Source organism: Orcinus orca, chromosome 19, assembly GCF_937001465.1.
Source record: "Orcinus orca chromosome 19, mOrcOrc1.1, whole genome shotgun sequence".
Taxonomy (NCBI): domain Eukaryota; kingdom Metazoa; phylum Chordata; class Mammalia; order Artiodactyla; family Delphinidae; genus Orcinus; species Orcinus orca.
The window spans coordinates 34,815,916-34,831,411 of NC_064577.1; the positions used below are offsets into that span (position 1 = coordinate 34,815,916).

General features: G+C 43.2%; 1 protein-coding gene and 1 pseudogene across 2 annotated transcripts in view; one reads left to right on the top strand and one right to left on the bottom strand.

The window, feature by feature from the left end:
• PITPNC1 (phosphatidylinositol transfer protein cytoplasmic 1) overlaps positions 1 to 15,496 on the top strand; it is a 263,252-nt gene that overhangs the window by 20,559 nt on the left and 227,197 nt on the right. The gene's annotated exons all lie outside the window — the stretch shown is intronic.
• On the bottom strand, positions 1,135 to 1,253 carry LOC117203608 (uncharacterized; annotated as a pseudogene).

A 15,496-nucleotide genomic window follows, 5' to 3' on the forward strand; every position in this document is an offset into this window, starting at 1 on the left:
CGTATTCCAGATATTTCATATAGATGGAATCATACAATATATGGTTTTCTGTGTCAGCTTCTTTCCCTTAGCATAGTGTTTTCAAGATTCATCCATGTAGCATGAATCAGTACTTCATTCTTTTTTATGGCTGAATAATATTTCATTGTATGGATATATCACATTGTGTTCATACAGTTATCAGTTGTTATCAATTGTTTCCACTGTTGGGCTATTATGAATAATGCTGCTATGAATATTCGTGTCTGGGCTTTTGTTTGAACAACAGTTTTCACTTCTGTTGGATATATACCTAAAGGTGGAATTACTGGGTCGTATGGAAATTCTGTTTAACTTATTGAGGAACTGCCAGAATGTTTTCCACAGTTGATGCACTGTTTTATATTCCTACTAGCTGTGTATTAGTGTTCTAGATTCTCTGCATCCTAGCCAATACTTGTTACTTTCTGTCTTTTTGATTCTAGTCATCCTTAGTGGGTGTGCAGTAGGATCTCAGCATGGTTTTGATTTGCATTTCCTTAATGACAATCATAATGTTGGACATCTTTTCATGTGCTTATTAGCTATTTCTCTATCTTTGGAGAAATTTCTATTCAAGTTATGTGTCTTTTTATTGTTGGGTTCTAAGAGTTCTTTCTGTATTCTGGATGTTAGACCCTTATCAGATAACATGATTTGCACAAATTTTCTCACATTCTGTGGGCTCTTGTTTCACTTTCTTGATAGTGTCCTTTGAAGCACAACAGTTTTAAATTTTTATTAAGTCCAAGGTACTTTTTCTTTTGCTTTTGGTGTAATATCTAAGAAATCGTTCCCTAAGCCAATGATCCAGTGCCACAAAGATTTATACTTATGTTTTCTTCTAAGAGTTTTACCACTTAAGCTCTTACATTCATGTCTTTGGTCCATTTTGAGTAGATTTTTGAGTATGGTATAGGGTAGTGGTCCAAATTTATTCTTTTGCATGTAGATATCCACTTTGTCCTAGCACCATTTTTTTTTTTTAGCTGTGCTGCACAGCTTGCAGATCTTAGTTCCCCGACCAGGGACTGAACCCAGGCCCCGGCAGTGAAAGCGCCAAGTCCTAACTACTTGACCGCCAGGGAATTCCCAGCACCACTTTTTTTTTTTTAAAGCCTACAGCACCTTGTATTCACATCTGGTCTCCCATCCAAGTACTAGCCAGGCCTGACCCTGCTTAGCTTCCGAGATCAGACGAGATCAGGTACATTAAGGGTGGTATGGCCATAGATTCCACATCATTTCTGAAAAGACTGTGTTTCCCCATTGTATTGCAGAGCTTGATTTTTTTTTTTTTTTTTTGAGGTACGCGGGCCTCTCACTGTTGTGGCTTCTCCCGTTGCGGAGCACAGGCTCCGGACGCGCAGGCTCAGCGGCCATGGTTCACGGGCCCAGCTGCTCCGCGGCATGTGGGATCTTCCCGGACCAGGGCACGAACCCCTGTCCCCTGCATCGGCAGGCGGACTCTCAACCACTGCGCCACCAGGGAAGCCCGAGCTTGATCTTTTTTACTGAACATTTTGATCTTGAGATTGATGCATATAACTATAATTCCTTCACTTTTATGGCTGTAGAGTATGCTTTATATGAATCTGCTGTAATGTATTTAATTCATTCTTTGACCCATAGTGGGTTGTTTCCAGAGTTTTGCTTTTCTACACACTGTTGCTGGGAACATACTTAAACATGTTTTTTATTACCCACATGTGAGAGTGTCTTTCTAGGGAATATGACTAGGGGTGTAGAGTTATGCACATGTTTCCCAAAGTGATTGTAATATTTATGCTCCTATCAGCAATGTATAAGAGTTTATATCCAGGAAAACTCAGCTTTTAAATGTTCTCTTTGTTTAGTGTCTCCTTGAATAGTTACTACCCAAAGGAAAGAAGTAGTATTTGCAAGTGAAATTTGCCTCTTAGGCTTCTACTATTTTATTAGCAAGAATTATTATTATTTTAAAATTTTTTATTTATTTATTTATGGCTGAGTTGGGTCTTCGTTGCTGCGCGCGGGCTTCTCTCTAGTTTGTCTAGTGGGGGCTACGCTTCCTTGAGGTGCGCGGGCTTCTCATTGCGGTGGCTTCTCTTGTTGTGGAGCACAGGCTCTAGGCGCACGGGCTCAGTAATTGTGGCTCGCGGGCTCTACAGCACAGGCTCAGTAGTTGTGGCACACAGGCTTAGTTGCTTTGCGACAAGTGGGATCTTCCTGGACCAGGGCTTGAACCCGTGTCCCCTGCATTAGCAGGCAGATTCTTAACCACTGCACCACCGGGGAAGTCCAGCAAGAATTATTGTAAGCAAGCAAAAGGCCAGTAGTCGGAGAACCCAGTATCCACTTAGTATCTCTTTAAATTTGTAAATATCAGTGTGAGGCTTAAACAGATCTTTGGCTCCTTGAGGTGGTGAAGCTTTTGCTAATAGTGAATAAGGGTGTGTGTTCATTAAAGCAACATCACACCAGCCTATTATTACTCTCTTACATAGGGTCTGGGACTAGTATAGTGTAGCAGTTGGCAGAATCAGGGTATCAAGGGGTGAGGAGAGCTGCTTCACTTTCTTGGAACCCGCATATTATAGTTATGCTAAGACAAAATTGTGTCCATGATGATGAGAAACATACTCTATCACATCCTATAGCATCATGTGAAAGGGTTGGCTGACACAAAGTTGGGTAGATGGTACTCAGAACATTGAAGGAGATGGAAATGCTCTCTGCTTGTGATTACAGGGAGTTACACCTGGAAAACACAACAGCTCTATGCTGGACCACCAGTGTGGTCCAGGTAGGTGGGTGTCAACAGGGATGGCCATGAGAAGGTGAAGAAAGGCCTCTAGAAGGCAGGTGGCTGGGGGGTGAAGGAAGCCTGCCTAGCAGCATCAGAAAAGCATGTGGGGAAGTGCTCCAGCTCAGAGTGGGACTCAGGGACAGGATGTCAGTTACAAAGCAGGAGTGAGGGTTGGGGGAAGAAGAGATGGGCAAGATGCCCCAGCCCTAGGGGCACTTGAGTAGCTCATCAGTTGCTGTATTCAAGAAACTGAAACTCAAATCCAAGAGAAATGGCAACTCAGTCTCAGGAACAAATTGATGTTATGACTAGTGGTATATAGACTGAATGTTTATGGTCTCCCCCACCCCTCACCTTGACGTTAGCCCCAGGATGCCTGGAATTAACCAAGTCCTCCAACTCAACTAGATACTAAAGTCTTGATGACTCCTCACTCATTTGCATCCCTGTAATTATGCTCCTGATCTCTCGTGACCTGGGGAAAGAGAAGAAATTGGAAGATAATAAGTACTGGTATTCCATTTCCTCAAATATTTATCTTTTCACTTAAATTTCTTTTCCCTTTTATTGTATTGTTTCCCGTTTACAGATTTCTTTTTGGTTCCTATCTATTGTTTCTCCATTATAGTTTTCCTCTGCAGTTAGTTGGTTCCTGGATGTAATTTCAGAGTATTTGAGAAGTCGAGAATGATGGGGGAGAAATTGAAAGTGTAGGTACAGAAAGAGATGACAGTGGGGGAATGAAATTTATTGTTCCTTTTGTCCAATGTGAAACCAAAGCTGGAGGCTAGATCATTCAGAAAGAGAATTCAGTGTTTTCTAAACTACCTGCATATAAGAATGACTTGGTGGCGTGACCTGATTCAATACTTCTGAGGAGAGGATAAAGAATTTATTTTTTGTTTGTTTGTTTGTTTTTTGCGATACGCGGGCCTCTCACTGTTGTGGCCTCTCCCGTTGCAGAGCACAGGCTCCGGACGCGCAGGCTCAGTGGCCATGGCTCACGGGCTCAGCCGCTCCGCGGCATGTGAGATCTTCCCGGACTGGGGCACGAGCCCGTGTCCCCTGCATGGGCAAGCGGACTCTCAACCACTGCGCCACCAGGGAAGCCCAAGAATTTGTTTTTTTAGCAAACACTCCCCATGACTATAATAAACCAAATGTGGGAATCAAACTTAAACCTTTTTAAAATAAAGCACCCAAGTTGGACCCATTAGTTCGACTATAGAATTACTGAATATTTTTAGTATTGACAGAGAAAAACACTTTATAAAGTGCTTAAATTTATTTATTTATTTATTTATTTATTTTTGCGGTACACGGGCCTCTCACTGTTGTGGCCTCTCCCGTTGCGGAGCACAGGCTCCGGACGCGCAGGCTCAGCGGCCATGGCTCACGGGCCCAGCCACTCCGAGGTATGTGGGATATTCCCGGACCGGGGCGCGCAACCATGTCCCCTGCATCGGTAGGCGGACTCTCAACCACTGCGCCACCAGGGAAGCCCATAGATTGTAAGTTTCTTAATAACAAGACCCATGTCGCATTCTTCTCCGAATCCCTAGGGTCAGCACACCCTCTTTTACAGTGAGTGTAAGCCTTTCAGTGTGACATTTAAAAAAAATAATAAATTTATTTATTTATTTATTTTTGACTGCGTTGGGTCTTCGTTGCTGCGCACGGGCTTTCTCTAGTTGCGGTGTGCAGGCTTCTCATTGCAGTGGCTTCTCTTGTTGTGGAGCATGGGCTGTAGGTGCGCGGGCTTCAGTAGTTGTGGCACGTGGGCTCAGTCGTTGTGGCTTGCGGACTCTAGAGTGCAAGCTCAGTAGTTGTGGCACATGGGCTTAGTTGCTCCGCGGCATGTGGGATCTGCCCGGACCAGGGCTCGAACCCGTGTCCCCTGCATTGGCAGGTGGATTCTTACCACTGTGCCACTAGGGAAGTCCCTTGTGTGACATTTAAAGTCCTCCAGGGCAGACTTCCCCCAGCCTCATCTTCTGCCCCTCCCTTGTATCCCATGCTTGGCCAAATGAAGTTAATTGCATTCCCCCAATGTATTATGTAGTTAACTTTTTTTTTTTTTTTAAATGTCAAATAACCAAATTTTAAGAATGAGAAAAAGAATCTGCATAGATACTGCTCCAAAGAAGAGACACAAATTGCCAATAAGCACATGAAAACATGTCCAAAATTATTAGTCAAAATCATGCAAACTGAAACCACAGTGAGATACCACTTCATACCCAGTATTGTGCCATATAATTTTTTTAAAAACAAGGGTTGGCAATGATGTGGGGAAATTGGCACTTTCAAGCATCGCTGGTGCAAATATGAAAAAGAAAATAGTTTGGCCGTTCCTCAAAAAGTTCAACACAGAGATACAGTACGGCCCAGGAACTCCACTCCCAGGTATATGTCCAGGAGAAATAAAAAACATATGTTCACACAAAAACTTGTACATGAGTGTTACATTGTCGTATCATTATTCATAATAGTCAAAAAGTGGAAACAACCCAACTATTCACCAACTGAGGAATGGAAAAATAAAATGTGTTATATCCATACAATGAATATTATTCAGCCATTAAAAGGGTGAAGGACAGATACATGCTACAACCTGGATGCACCTTGAATACATTTTGCTTACTGCAAAAGTCAGACACAGAAGTGCGCACATTGTGTGGTTCTTTTCATATGAAATGTCCAGCATAGGAAAATCAATAAAGACAGAAAGACCCAGGGCTGGGGTGAAAGTGGAGGACAGAATGAGAATGACTGATACTAGGTATGAGGTTTCTCTTGGGGATGATGAAAATGTACTGGAATTAGAGATGTTGATTGCAAAACCTGAGTACACTAAAAGCAGCTGAATCACACAGTTAAAAAAAAAATGTGAATTGATGGAATGTGGATTATATCGCAATCAAAGGATAATATGACAACATTTTTATAGTCATTACTCTTGATCAGTTTCAGGATGGAATTCTCACAGTGACTTCAATGGAGTGGCTTGTATGGGATGATATTTGAGGCTCAACCCTTTGGGACTAGATGTTCATTTTGAGCTGTTGAATGACGGTGAGGGCCAGCCAGTATATTTTCTTCACGGAGGATCAATCCCCATATGTATCCTTGGTTTGAATCCTTGTCTTTTTCTCTTCATATTCCTGAAACAAGTTCCTGAACCACCGCTGCGGATGGCCAGCAGATTATCTTGATCGCAGATGATATTCTTGTGCATCCTGTGTTTGATTCCTTTATAATCTTCCTTTTCTTCTTGGTACCCGAGTCATGATCCTGGTGATTAACTGGGGATGTTGCCTGCTGACCTCGGCGGGTTGGGAGGGCAAGGCTGGGTCCTGCAGAGGGAGATGTGGAACCTCACCAGGGACACTCTTTACAAAGAACACAATGTGAACAACACCTCCAGGAGTGATGTATGTGGTGACCCCACAGATGCCTTCGGCCCCCCATCTAAACATAAGAGCCTGGCATATTCAGGGCTTCTATGGAACGGGGACCGTTCCCTGGCGAGATGCACTCAGGTCATCCTCCAGTTGCCTGCGCAGATTACCACCATTCCCTTCTCTCCACCTTTTTGTTCACATGCAGTGGTGAGCACCTCTGTGCTCTCCTCTGGCTTTTGAGTTTTCCTGTCTCGACAAGCCGTGGCTGGAAGAAGCTCTGGATACAGATCAGGGGCAGAGGGTGCTCAGGAGCGGCGCCCAGTCTACCCGCGGAGGCAGAAGGCGTTAAGTCCAGCAGGCCCTCCCTCAGGGAAGCCCGCACGGAGGGCAGAGGCACCGAGTCCTGCAGCGCGCACAGGTCCTCAGAGCGCGAGAAGGAGTCGGCCGCGCTGTCCGGGCGCAGCTTCACCGAGTGTTCACGGCCTGAGCGCGGCCTCGGGGACGCTGGCTGCAGACAGGATGCCCACACCCTCCTGTGGGTCCCGGCTCGCCTCCCGGCCCCTCGGGCGCCCACCGCCCGGCGGCTGCGGCCCGAAGACACAGGGCCATGGGCCCCAGCTAGGCCGGGCCCTCCATGCCGCGCTCCGGAGCCCACGCGCTGCCTGGTGTTGGCGCGGGCATCAACGCCCTCCCGAGCCGCGGGGCTGCGGTTTAAGCCTTGTAGTTAACTTTTAATATCTCTTCTTTTTATTGCCTTGGCTCTCTTGAAAATAGAGCTAACGAGATTGTTGGCTATTAGAGTTACATGGACATGGTTATATAATGGCTTCACAATGCCCTTAATAAATGAAATCTAAAATGTTACATCTTTCTGAACCCAGAAACTCATTCTGACTTTTTTCTCTCTGAAGAATTATAACATTTTCTGAAGATCATGTTGTCCTCTTCCTTCTTCTGGATGTTATGCAAGGAACTTTGGTTGAAAATGATGAAGTCCCGACTTAGATAGGATAAATATGCAATAGTCACGTCTTTCGGAAGGAAAACATTGACTTTTAAAAATCGTGCTTGCCTGAAAAACAAACCTGAGTGTTTTTTATATTTATGTGTAAAAATGTGCTGCCATTCTTTGCCCTCATTTGTATGTTGAAAAACGATTGCAAAATTGAAGGTACACCAACATCAGCGTCATGTGTGTTTAATATGGAAAATAGCATGGCAACGACTGGACTCTTTATGAACACAGGTACGAACTCTGAAAAACTCACTTAATTTTCCAAATAACGCTTTGTCCTTTTTTGTATGTAAATGTGCACCCCTTTTCATTATTCATATGTATTGCTATTTTATTTACAGTGGAGTTTTGCATAATTTCACCCACTGTCAAATTAGGTTAAGATCCTATATTTTCAGCTACAGATGCATAAACCTAGCGAAAACGAGACGGTCATGGGGAGCTGGGACAGATGCAGTGTATTTCTGCCTAGATTCTTTGGCCCCCAGCCTCTTGTTGAGGTTCTCAGGGTACAGGGATGCTGATGTACCTTGATAGGGTCCTGCCATATTTGAGAAGTAAGGATTTATAAATAGTCCCAACATCCAGGACCCCTCCTGGTTCCTAAGCTCAAAGTGGTGTCGGCAACGAAAGCAGAGGCAGAGTTAACAGGATCTGCGTATAGTCTCTTGGTTGCCAGCCTTCCTGATCTTCTAAAAGGCCCGTTGCTCCACAAATCTAGAGTACTGAAAGGCCTGGGTTGAATCTCTTCTATTTTCTATAAAATTCTGCGTGTCTTTTGAGGTGGGTCATATATCTTTGCACACTTTTAAAATAATTTCTCATCAGTTGTCCCCCTGAGAGCATACTTTTGTACTTGGCACCGTGGAAAAGGTCTCTCTAGTTTCCCGCAGACATGGGGGCCCTGACTGCTTAGTCAATGGAATACGACAATGTATTAGGGGTATCCTTCCCTTGGGAAGTGCATGTCATAAATCTCACTGACAGATGATTCAGGTCTTAAGGCTCCTAAGCACATAACCTCATTATCAGGAGACGATTGTGTAGTAGACTAAGATCTGCTTATAGCCTTGCAGATTATTATAAAGCACCCCCCCAATACCTTTTTTTTTTTGTGTGTGTGGTATGCGGGCCTCTCACTGTTGTGGCCTCTCCCATTGCGGAGCACAGGCTCCGGACGTGCAGGCTTAGCGGCCATGGCTCATGGGCCTAGCCGCTCCGCGGCACGTGGGATCTTCCTGGACCGGGGCACGAACCTGTGTCCCCTGCATCGGCAGGCGGACTCTCAACCACTGCGCCACCAGGGAAGCCCCCCATACCTATTTTTATTAGAGACTAAATTTCTAACTTGCTCAATTTGTTTGTTTATGGCAGCGCTGCTCTGCCAGTCCTAGGAGAAGACAATTTTACATTTAAATGGAATATTCTAACTTTGCTTAGTAAGTAATGACCTAGAAATTACAGTGCAGGGAAATGGGATTTCAGTGTTTCATGAAAAAAGTTCCTATCAGAAGAGCATCATGTTTTTCATTTTTTGGATAGGTAGGCAGATTTCTACCTGTTCCGTGAAACAGTCTTGTTAGAGGGGGAGGAAACGAAAAAGAAAGGCATTAGCGGCCAAGGATGACAGTCATTTTAGGTTTTCTGCTTAATATAATCATGATGAAAATGAATGCCCTCAACCAGAGAAAACATACAGTACTGATGCCTTGGGTTGTGTTCAGAGATCTCTCAGCCTGTGAGAACTTCATGTTACTTGGGTCTAGCTTGGCATTGCAAAGTAACTAGCTCTTTTTATGCCAGCTGATCTGTAAGGGACAGAGGACCACACCTTCTTTGCCCAGATTAACACTGGGTTGAGAATTCAGTGAATTTAAGCGGAGATGGTGGCTTGCAACCACAACTAAAAGCTTGCTTAGAGGGAGAAGGAGAAAAGGAGAGGAAAAATGTGGAAGCAAGAAAGATGGCAATAGGAGGTTGGAAAAGGCTGGCAGCAGGTGCAGGGGATGGAGGGGTACTTGTGGTACATGTGGCGGAGAAGTAGAAGCTCTCTCCGAATTGTTCAATCAGCTCTGTTTCATTGGCACAGATTCTAGAAGTTTCCTAATTCTTGGGTAGAGCATAGATAGGGTGTATTTCCTACGAAGCCAGATTTATATCCAGCAAACATTATCTCAAGTTGCTGTGCCAGACTCATGCATCCTTCTCTGTGTCTTTGTCTCAAGTTTTGTGGATTCGGTACATGCTTTAGATCTCAGAGCTAGCCAGGCTTTCATGCTTGTTTGGGATACTTTCTAGTTTTGACTTTAAAATGGGATCAGGAAAATTCTGAGAAAGGGAAGTCCCTCTTTTTCTCTGAATTACAGAGTAAATGGACTCATGTTAAAAAATCCTTTTATTCCAGAATGATCCACCTCTGGCTGTACATAAAGCACAAAGTTATCAGAGACATTTTCCTTTGTGCTCTGTGGGCCTGACATGAGTCTGCCTTTGATTCCCAAGGGGGTGTCAGGAAAGCACTGCTTTTCAGATTGGAGGTATAAAAAGGTACTCCATGGAAGGGAATATATTTTATTGATCCATGATTAGTGAGTCTTTTTTATGACATGCTTTGTATTAAATGCGATTTGAAAACCTTCAAAGGAAGATGCGCAGGAGTTACTAAGTCATGGCCTGTCGGCATGCCTCCGAATGCAGCCAGAAGCAGGGGAGCAAAAATCTCAGTGTGTAGCAAGATCTCTAAATTCTTGGAGGCACATGACGTGAATCCGTTCAATTTTCTGCTTGTGTTTTTATTTCCAGTGCATTTCCTGACATTTATGTATTTTCTCCTCATAGAAGCACTTATAGTGCCTTGGTACTCAGGCTTATTTTCCAGTATTTCTTCTGATCAAATCAGTAGTCCTCTACTTACATAGTCTGTATGCAGTGGAAGGAAAATCAGAAATGCCTAATGTGGGTCCTAATTCATAAAGAGCCTACTAAGAATCTCACCATCCATGAATAATGCATTGTCCATGAAGTTAACTAGAACATACTCAGCTCCAGTCCATTTGTGGGGAGGGGGCTCTTTTAGGGTCCTTCTGGGTGCATGGGGGAAGGTGGTACTTTGGGAGACCTCTGCACACCTCTCCCTGGCTTCTTCCCTTCCAGGTAGGCTGAGCCTAGGCTTTCTTCTTTATGGTGCTTGTGAGAACTTGGTAGGTGGAAAAAGAACTGTTAGTTTTTCACCCTGTGTTGGATTCATTCACACGTACAGCATAGGATCAATGTCTTTTATCTTGGTGCCAAAGACTTGGGAAAAGCAGATGGTAAATTTCAAAACCCATTTATGTTGTTCCTAACCCCTTTGTATAGCATGGCATTAGGGAAAGAACCAGGTTGCTCTATCAGATGACACCTTATCCAGGTTATGGCTGTTCTTAAATGGCTTTATGTGAAGTCCCACTCTTTTTGTGGTCTTAGAGAAGTTATCTTAAATCTTCCTGTGGCTTAGTTTCCCTACCTCCTTGAAATGTGGCAAAAGTACAGTGTCCATTGGTCTAGTCAGTATTTATCAGGTTCTGGGAATACAGTGGTGAGTGAGCCAGCAAATCCTTCCTTGATGGGGCCTACAGTCTAGAAGGGCCAAGGCAATTAGAGACCTTCCAGAGATAATAACGAGAGGCGAATTCCACATGTAGATGATACATGAGGCCCACAGGAAATGACCTCAAATTGAAGTTAAGATTCACAGTATGAGAGCTTAATATCTGTGAACGCTTGGAACCCAGCAAGGTGAGCTGGTATAACTTGCAGGAAGTATGACTCACTTGTGACTGTAACGAAGAAGGCTTAAACCTAATCATCTGAAGAAAGACTGTACCTATATATGCTTCGAAAGACTGAAAGGAGAGGCAAGGAAAAATAAAATAAAAATAAAAGGAGAGGCAGAGAGCAAAACAAAACAGCACGTCCCCAGGGCTGTCCCAGGAAGTGAGGAGGTCGTAGACCTTTGACATTGTCCAGCTATCATTACATAGAGTTGGGGGGAGAAAACAAAACAAAATAGGGTTTTGGGGATAGAATGAATTTGAATCCCAGTTTTGCCACTTCTTACTAGGTGCTTGACCTTGGACAAGTCACGTCAACCCTCTGAGCTTCAGTGTGCTCATCTTTTAAAGTGTGCCGAGACAGGGAACTATATTCAATATCTTGTAGTAACCTATAATGGAAAAGAATCTGAAAAAGAATAGAGATCTATATACATGTATAACTGAATCACTTTGCTGTACACCAGAAACTAACACAACATTGTAAATCAACTATACTGCAATAAAAAAATAAATAAAAGTGGGCTGAGAAAGAGTGGTCGTGTGGTCGTGCCTCAGTGCCTTCTGTGGCCTGTGCACTTAGCAAATGTGGCTCTTCCCTAAGGGATGAAGCTCAGATTTGAACCCAGCAGCTAGGTCTTAATTCTGTTACTCCCAAGACTTCAGCATCCTTGCCTTTTTTTTTTTTCTTTTTAAATATTGGAAAGAGTACAAGGAAGAGCTGCATTTTAATTGTATTACTGCTTAACTGCTAATTGTTTTGATAGATTGAAAAAAGTCCATTGATTCTTCGTGGAGGAGTGCTTGCTGGAGAGTGAGTCAGGCGTCTGCGTTAACTCGTTCAGAAGCTTTTTGTGGCAGATTGATTTAAAAACCTCCCAAGAAGACGGGAGGATTTTATTTAATAGAAATATTGTCAGGATGGCATTGAGATTTGGGTATGGCTTTCAAATCAAGCAATACAAGTTGAATAAAGGTCTTTTCCCTAACAGACAGAAGAATCTTGATGGACTGGGGAAATACTCACCATCATCTTGCAGGGCTTTGCCTGGGGGAGGTAATATTTGCCTGGAGCACCCTCACCCCCACCAGCAGGCCTGCTGGGGAGAGCTGGTGAAATGTGGTCACTAGTACTTTCAACCTACAGGGTTACGTGGTTTACCTGCGTTGAAAGAAATGGGTGTGCTCCCAACTGTATCTATGTGGGTTTCCATCCTGTGTTCTGGGGTCAAGGGCAAATAGGAGAAGGTTGCTAAAGAAAAGAAGAGAGTTTCTGTAGCTCCTTCAAAAGCAGGCTCCAGATTTGTATTCTCCAGCCTGGAAGGAATATGTGGTCTGAGTCTCACATGAAGAGAGTCGCAGTGTTCCTTCTTGAGTGTCTTGGTCCTTATTTGGATTCAGTGCTGAAACATCCGGATCAGTTTCACAGAAGAGGTTTTGAGTAGATTCCTTGCAGATCTGAAAGTCACACTTCTGTGAAACTGGTTTTAACACCAATCCAAACCCCACTGGTGTTCCTGTTACATTTTACAGCTATTCATATGCCCCTGTATAAATGACCTCTGCAGAGAAAGAAGAATCACTAGTTCATTGTGCAGGAAGATGGAGCCCTCAGAAATAGCTACAGCTTCTTCAAGACCTGCCACCCGTTCAGAAGGTGCATTGCTTCACCAGAAATCCAGTTTACTTTAGGCAAAATTTTTCTTAAAGGGCCAGCTAGTGACTGTTTTTGGCTTGGCAGGCTACAAGGTCTCTGGCACAATCATTCAGTGCTGCCACTGAAGCTCAAAAACAGCCATAGACAATAGGTTAGAGGGATGAGTATGAGACTGCATTTCAATAAAACTCTATTTACCAAATAGGCCATTGGTCCTCAACCTCTGGTTTGCTGACACCTGCATAGATCATCATAAACTTCCTGTACTCTTCGAAGTATGAAAATTATACTTTGGAGTAAGAAACTCATTTGAATATAAATATATGTTTAGAGTTTCTATATTGAAGTATCACAATGTTTTCTTACAACTTATTTAATTTTTATATAAATGTTCCACATTTATTTCCTGAAAATTGGATTTCTCATTTGCATTGCTTGGTAAGGGCACCCATGTTTGATATGAAACAAATTAATTGATAATGTTGGAATTCCTATGCACGTTGAAGTTCACTTTCACTTGCCAACGACGTTCTCAGCACCGTGTTCCGTGCTTCTCTCCTTTGTAGCAAATGCAAGTGTGAGGTCCCTTTGACTCCTTAATACCATGGAGGTGCCATTCCAGGCCACTCTCTCCTAGTCCCAATTCCCCCCGGGAGAAGTTCTCCTGGTTGTCTGGAATGAGTTCACATTAATACGCAGGGCTTTGTGGCACTGTGAGATGCTGGCTACTTTACTCCTTTCCCACCATTTACAGTTTCTCACTATTAAAACCTCCTCCGACTCCTCTCACAGGAGCGTGTGATCCGGATTTGTCGGATTTTCAAAGTCTTCCTTCATTGCACGTGAACATTGGCTGCACCCGGAGCTTGGCTGCGAACTGATTATTCTCACCAGGACCTGTTAACACAAATTCCATCACTCCCAAGGCTAAAAATAAACCGTATTTAGCACTTGGAAGCAAAATTCCAAGCAAATATATAATCTGAATTGATTGAATCTTTGTTGAAAATGTTCATGGTGGAATCAAATGCTTACTTTTAAGGTGGAAGATGGCATTCCTTCTGTGAACAGGTAGATAGAAATCAATTCCATCTATCAACTGATGTGATCACAGAGATTGATGGATGCCTCAGCATCTGAAATGGCACTATTTCATCTTGTTTAAGAGTGTTCCCCCTTAGGGGCTTCCTTGGTGGCACAGCGGTTAAGAATCCGCCTGCCAATGCGGGGACACGGGTTCAAGCCCTGGTCCGGGAAGATCCCACATGCCGCGGAGCAGCTAGGCCCATGCGCCACAACTACTGAGCCTGTTGTCTAGAGCCCGCGTGCCACAGCTACTGAAGCCTGCGCGCCTAGAGCCGGTACTCCGCAAGAGAAGCCACCGCAATGAAAAGCACGCGCACAGTAACGAAGAGTAGTCTCCACTCGCTGCAACTAGAGAAAGCCTGCGTGCAGCAATGAAGACCCAACGCAGCCAAAAATAAATAAATTAATTTAAAAAAAAAGAGAGAGAGAGTTGTCCCCCGCCACCCCCCGGGAATTCCCGGGCCTTCCAGTGGTTAGGACTCAGTGGTTAGTACTATGATCCCACAAGCCACGCGGCCAAAAGAAAAACAAAAAAAATAAGAGGGTTCCCCCCCAGTTGTGGCACACAGCCATTGAGGATCAGTCTTCTATTTAAATCATGGTGCTACATTAGAGGACTTAGGAATATTTAGTGTTTGTGTGTCCAGCTAGTGTCTGTGTAATATAAAAACATACTATGCTTAGGAGATAAAAATATTAATATAGTCATTTGTGACAGAATTATAGATGATTTTAAACTTTCTTATAATTTGTTTTACAAATGCTCAATTATGAATATGTATTACTCTAAGAAAAACAGTACAAAAGCTTTCGAAGTTTTTTTTTGTCTGTGACCCACAGTAAGAAATATTGTACAATTTACATCCCGACCCAGTACAAACATGCATTTATGTATTTATACAATTAAAACAAGCGTTTCATGAAGTATTAGTTAACCTTTGTGCTACCTGTCCTTATCTCCTGATGTTTTCTATTTTTCTGTTCTATTTTATTGAAGAAAAAGAGAGAAAGGAAGAAGAGAATGAAGGTATTTACCAACTAAAATGACCTCATGAACCCCTGATGCGTAAATTGAAAAATACTGACTATTGTGCAATGGTGCCAGTCTTGTATTTCATGGGTCAGTAAAATTTCAAAAGCAATTTTGGCACTTGATGTAAGATTAACTCTCTGCTGCTGCTCTGTGCCATAAAAAACTTGGAACGTTGAAAGACCTTTATTAGGTGTTTCTACTTTTGATGAGCTGTCCCTTTAAGGATCATTGACATAAACAATGCTTCTTCTAAAAAAACTTTCTGTATTGTCTCACCCTGGAGATTTACCCTTCTTACATTTTCTCCCATCTTTTAACCTCCTGTCAGCCTCTTTATACCTTTATTCATGACGGGAACACAGCTTGTTTGGCAGTTTTAGGGGACAGTTAGAAAATATTCCTTGACAGTGCCATGAGTTTGCAGTTTTTAAGTTGTGGTTTTGGCTAGAGAGGGTGAGCAGAATACTAAGGATAGGGGGAAAATGTGCTTCTGTTTAATTACACGGTAATTTGTAAAACAGACCGGTTTCTGTGGCCCTTGAATGCTAATGTAGATTTGTCCCTTACTTAAAAGCATAAAGCCGGAGGAATGCATAACTCACACATTTCCACACATTTTAGATCTCCAAGGGCTCCACGTGCATCAGTCTGAAAACCTTTTCTTCGTTTATCTTCAAAGTGGT